The sequence below is a fragment of the Thermobia domestica genome, unplaced genomic scaffold, assembly GCF_964235325.1.
Source record: "Thermobia domestica unplaced genomic scaffold, izTheDome1.hap1.1 HAP1_SCAFFOLD_377, whole genome shotgun sequence".
NCBI classification, from domain to species: domain Eukaryota; kingdom Metazoa; phylum Arthropoda; class Insecta; order Zygentoma; family Lepismatidae; genus Thermobia; species Thermobia domestica.
This window is the reverse complement of record NW_027656090.1, coordinates 144,346-150,345: the sequence shown is the minus strand read 5'-3', so window position 1 is coordinate 150,345 and position 6,000 is coordinate 144,346.

Sequence of the window (6,000 nt, the reverse complement as noted above, 5' to 3'; positions counted from 1 at the left end):
GGGAGGGGGCGAAGGAGACTACAATTAATGGATGATATAAAAACAGAAAGATCATACGCGAAGACGAAGAAGTTAGCGGAGGACCGTGGAGCATGGAAGCTTCTCAGCTACGGCAAGTGACCTGCTAATAAAGACAGAATACCTATGATGATGATGACTACAACGCTGCAACCATTGGTATCCAGCCTTCAAGAATCTGGAATTGTCCTACTGAATCCAGATGTGTTTACTGAAGATGATTTTCTTCCTTCTATTGTGGATGTGATAGACATAAATGTAGAAGCCAGGTCTGAAGACGAAAGCATTCCTGAAGCAAAAAATCAAGCATCAGACCTGAATAGAGTCCAAAATCGTTCATCGGATGATTCACTGGAAGTAAAAAGGGACCCATGCGGTGCATCCAGATCAAACACTCCTTTGCCAGTTGCTCGTCCTCCTCCATCTGTTACCAAACCTTTAAACAGTAACGCTAAATCCTCACTAGAAACAAGCAAGAGCTCATGCTGACTGTCCACTTCACTCTTCTGCCGGTTGCTCGTTGTCATTCATCTGTTACCAAACCTTCAACCAGTAACGCTAGATCCTCACTAGAAACAAGCAAGAGCTCATGCGGACTGTCCACTTCAAATACTCTTCTGCCGGTTGCTCGTTCTCATTCATCTGTTACCTAACCTTCAACCAGTAACACTGGATTCTCACTAGAAGCAAGCAGGAGCTCATGCGGATTATCCACATCAAACACTTCTCTGCTGACTGCTAGTTCATCGGTTACCAAACTTTCAACCAGTAAACTAGATCTTAACTGGAGGTAAGCAGGGGCCCATGTGGACCATTTACACCATGCATTCCTTTGGTGGTTGTCAGTCCTCCTCCAACTGCTACCAAGCACTCAACCAGTAGATCTTGATCTTCTCGAAGTCAATCAGAGATTCTGACATCCTCTCCTTTCAAGCAGAACTTACTTTCGAAACGGCGCCCTCCAAAGAGCAAAGGCAAACATCATCTTGCACCAGGAAAGCTACAACCGAAGTTGTAACTACAACTCCTCAGGTCAGTGAGGAAGTAGTGTACGAGTGTCCATTATGCAATATCATCTACAGTGATCCACCAATAGACGACTGGATCAAGTGCGCACGATGCCATGAACGGTTGTTAATGCTCTTTTGGGTGCGTACTCTTGCCCCTTTGATTTCGTACTCTTGCCCCACATATAGGGGCAAGAGTACGAATTTGAATGTTTTCATTCTATCAGTTCTACTTCCTCTAAGAATAGAGGTATATAAAAGTTGAGTTCACATTTCGTAAAGGAGAGTTCAAGCTTTGTGTTCCATGTAAAAGTTTTCCGTTGTAACTATTTTTTACCAAAATATATAAGTTTAATTAAAATTTGCGTACTCTTGCCCCCCTTTCCTATACTATGGATCCGTATAGTAAAACTACACGTTACCACCTGTTAAAGTGAACCTGCACCGGAGAATGCAAGAGCACACAATAAATGAAACGAGAAAGTTTTTTTTAAATGAATTTCTGTATGTATCCGTATAGTGAAACTGCACGCTTTAACTTTGTACAAACAAGGATGTTCCTCATATTTTTTTTTAATCAACATAATAATAGTATCCCTACTCTAACTTTTTTCTTTACTACAATTCAATTTCCCACACATCGCTTCCTTTTAACACATCACGGCGCTGCAATCGGAGCAGAAATGCTGGGGAAAATGCTACGAAATAGAGCAGGTTCTATCGACAAGAAATGCCATAGGATATGCCATGGCATGGGAAATGCTATAGCATTTGCTACTTTACACGGTAGGATATCGATGATACGATTTTTGCTACGAGAAATGCTACGATAAATGCTTCCGTCTAAAACTAGCCTTAGAGTCTATTATCCTCCTTCGGTCGTGAAGTAAGCGAGAATACGGTGTAATAATTTATATTTTAATGTTTTATTATAGCGTATTGTTTACACACGAACTCGGAGATGATTGATTTATTGCTTGTTTTATTTATTTTTTCTTATATGACCATAATACTGTTTTGGTTTATTGGTCACTTTAAAATAGAGGAGCGTTTGGTTTCCCTACAATACATAACCAGGGCCGGATTTAGCATCTTGGCGCCCCTAGGCCCAATAATTTTTTCCGACCCCTAGTCTGGTTAAAGTTACTTTCTTAAAAACCTTTATTAAAAAATTACATGAGGCCTATATGTTAATTGCTTAAACACCACTCCACGATGCAATTTTATCATTGCAAGTCTTTTGAGGAATTTACTTGGTTCTGGGCTTAACAAAATACCGTTAATGTATTAACAAAAGATTGGTGAATAACTTTTGTTTTGTTCAATTTAGCCATTTGGGCAAATAAATAAAGAAAACTCTGTAATACATTATAAAATAGTTTTAATCTCAGAAACACAGCTTACATGAAGTATTTTGATAACGTGACACAAAAACTGTTTTAAAGTAAAATTAGATATTTTGTATGTACAAATAGTAAATTGTACTAGTATAAAAAATGATTTGTTCCAATGAACTTCAAAATCAGAATGCTTTATTAGCCTGATTTTTTAAATCAATTCAAAAAATATATTAAGTTATGGCTATTTATTTTTATTTCTAGATATTTTCTTAATTTTTTTTCTCTCGGCTGTGCGCCCCCTTGGAGCTTACGCCCATAGGCCCGGGCCTACTGGGCCTATTGGGAAATCCGGTCCTGTACATAACGATGATAACTGTTTTCCCTTTTAATTTGCGGCCTCTGTTATACTTCCTAAGTGCGAAAAAAAATCATCTACTTCCACGGTTGTTCTGGGTACATTCCCCCAACTCTTCCAAGAGTCCACGGTACCTATTTGGACGTTTTAAAAAAGAGCAGTTTCTTGATTTGGACTCTTGGAAGAGGAGGGGGGGGGGGTATTCTAGCACTTTACCTCTTTTAGCTTCATGATATTGAGCCATGTATTACACTGGTATAAAATAATGAATTCAGCCCTTTTTGTTTGAATTTGGTACTATTTTTCAGCCCACTCTAGACCTAGGACTGTGGCAACACTGATATGTTATGGTGTGGATCATTGGTAACAAGCTGTAAGAAGTGATTTTATAAGGAATTTAAATATTGTTACATTTTAAAATTTACAATGAATAGAAAGTTATCAACGGAGAACGTGTGTCCATATTTCAGAAGTGGTGGTTACATGACCACGATTGCCAAGATGTGATTGAGTTATTTGTGCAGCGTTTCCCGAGCCTGTACCTCCCAGTAATGGATGCAAGGAGGAGTTCGGGGTTTTAAACGGCCATTAAACAACATGATGTACATAAATAAGTCAGGGGAGGATCTAAGGGGATTTTTTTAGATTATATCTTGAATCCGCCAATATATATTATATTAAAATGCTACAACAGCAATGAAAGCGCCTGAACTCCAACCTCTAACTTTGGATTTCAAACCTTTGATTTACGGTTATTTGTGATTTCACGTTTAAAAAAGACAAATATTTTAAAGTATGTGTACTTTAAATAAATAAATTATTTAAAATACATTTTTTTTACAAAGTTTATATTTTAAAATCATTGTTCAAAGGCTTTGTATTTTTATAAGACTTCTCTAAAATTAATGCAAATGAATTGTGCTGCCATCTTTAAAGTTCTTTTAATCTATACTAGCTGAACCTGCGCTCTCTACACAGCGCATCATTCGTATATGAGCATAAATCTACTTCTCGTTTCTCACAACATCTGTACATGTCCCTTTGCAGACACAAGTGAAAGACCTATTGATTAAAAAAAAAAAAAAAAAAAAAAAAAAAAAAAAAAAAAAAAAAAAAAAAGGGGTATCATAAAGTGGAGATTTTTTTCGATTATTTTTTCTCAATATCTCGCACCGTTTGCAAAATTTGAACCTACTTCCGGTTGAAGTTTCTAATTCATGTATGACCAGTGTTTTCTTTCTTCTTGCATGCAGTATGTAATAAGCAAATACATTACATACACACTTAATTGTAATGTCAGTTATATGTGGTGTTCATTGGGCAAAACACTCCAAAAATAAAGGTTCATCTTAGACTGGAGAAATGGTTATCTTTCCTTTTTCATTATTATTTGACCATGAAAGAAATCCCTGAGACATATACAACCCCTATATAAAGCAGTGTGGTGTTCTAATATATAATGCGTAGGATGTGATGCTTTATTTTATTTTTTTTTTTTTAATTTCGATAACGACCCACCTGGGCATAAATGGGTTAAAAAGTGCTCAAATAGTATGTAGATATCAGCAACGTCATTTCGGAATTTGCTTGGGAGGAACTCAAGATGTCAGTAGATTTCATTGGTAAATTATTGTCGTAAGGATTAAAATCTATACAAATGCGAACTGACGGGGCCGTTGTCTCCCTTCTGGAGCCCCAAATAACGTCCCTAGTGTATATGTTAGTCAATACGCTTGAATAGCCTAACATATCCCGAATCATCTAGCATCGTTGCATAATTGTGAAGTGCTGTTGTCATCCGTGAGTTGAATAGTTGTGGTAAGTTGTATTAAGGTTGTTAATGTCCGTGTCTTAATTAAAGAGTTACAACAAGGTTAAAATGTTCGTTGAATGTTGTGGTTTTAAGGCAAAGAAGGTAACGGAAGAAAAGAAGGCAATTCTGACCCTGACCTTTTACGTGGTAAACCACAGAGTGAGACACACACTCAACACAGAATTTTCCATTAACTTTTTGGCATAGTTGAATAGGTTTTCGGAGCTTCAGCTCTGCGCCTCCTAATTAGGTATTCTGGTCTCGAACAGAGAAGGATGATGTTGCAACTGTGAAGGCACCAATATAGTCTCTTCCCACACCGTGCTTCAGGCAGGGAATCAACAAAAATATTCTCAATAAGTTTGGCAATACTTATAAGGTCCGGTTACCTGCTGTATCTTTTTAAGTGGTTGTGTGAACCAATGTTCGAGTGGTAAATTAAAAATGGATTTAATATCTTGCATTTTATGTTTTCTTGTCACAAAAATTTGATAATCCTTACAGTATATAGAGTTTTTGTTGAACTTTCAATGATGTTATTACTTCATGTTAGGCTGGTTACGTATCTAATTCGTTTGTTTACGTTTTGAAAGCTCCCTTGAGTGATTTTAATCTTGGTGTACGGCGCCAAGCATCTACTGGGACATAATCATTCTGGATGGGTATTATTCAAAGATTTAAGATAGTATTTACCTGTTGTAAATATAGATTTCGCTCCCTTTGTATTATTTGTCAGGTGTCGTAAAGATTTGGAGTCTTTCCACTTTTCTTTTTAATTTCAGTGAGTAACTTTAACATTAAAAAGAGAAAATAGAAAGAAAGAAACTGGAAAGAAAGAAAGAAAAAGAAAGTGGGCCTCGTAGTATCCAGAACATGTTACATAAACTAATAATTATTTTCAAGACCTTTAAGAGGGGGGGGGGCACGGTGACTCAGTGGTAGAGCGCTTACGTTTGGTGCGTGGAGTCCCTGGTTCGATCCCCGCCCAAATAAGTTTGTGGTGGACAATATCGTGCTCCTAGTTTTTCTTCGGGGTGCTCCGTTTCCTCCCACTTTCTCATTCTCCAATTCTTCCATTATTATTCACTTGCTTCAATCATCGTCTCCCATAGCCTAACGGACATAATCGTTAAAGATTTCATTTGAAAGATTTTACTTTTTTTTCCCCAGGACCTTTAGTATAGTGTATAAATATGGTGTCATAAACTGTGCACCCAAAATCCATCTATAGATAAAAGTTTGGAAACATTTGTTTACTTAACAGCATTTTCTAGATACTGCCTAGTTCATTTTCTAAATACGTGATATTTTTAACTGTCTTTTGAGTTATTCAAACTAAAATTCAAAAGGTGGCGGATGTGAGCGAAGCGAAGGGCCTTAGCGTCTGCTGTGGTACTGTAAGTGGCTGCAATTATCTATAGAAAGAAAAACTGGAAAAAGGTATTCTCTGTCGTAGGACATCAGCTG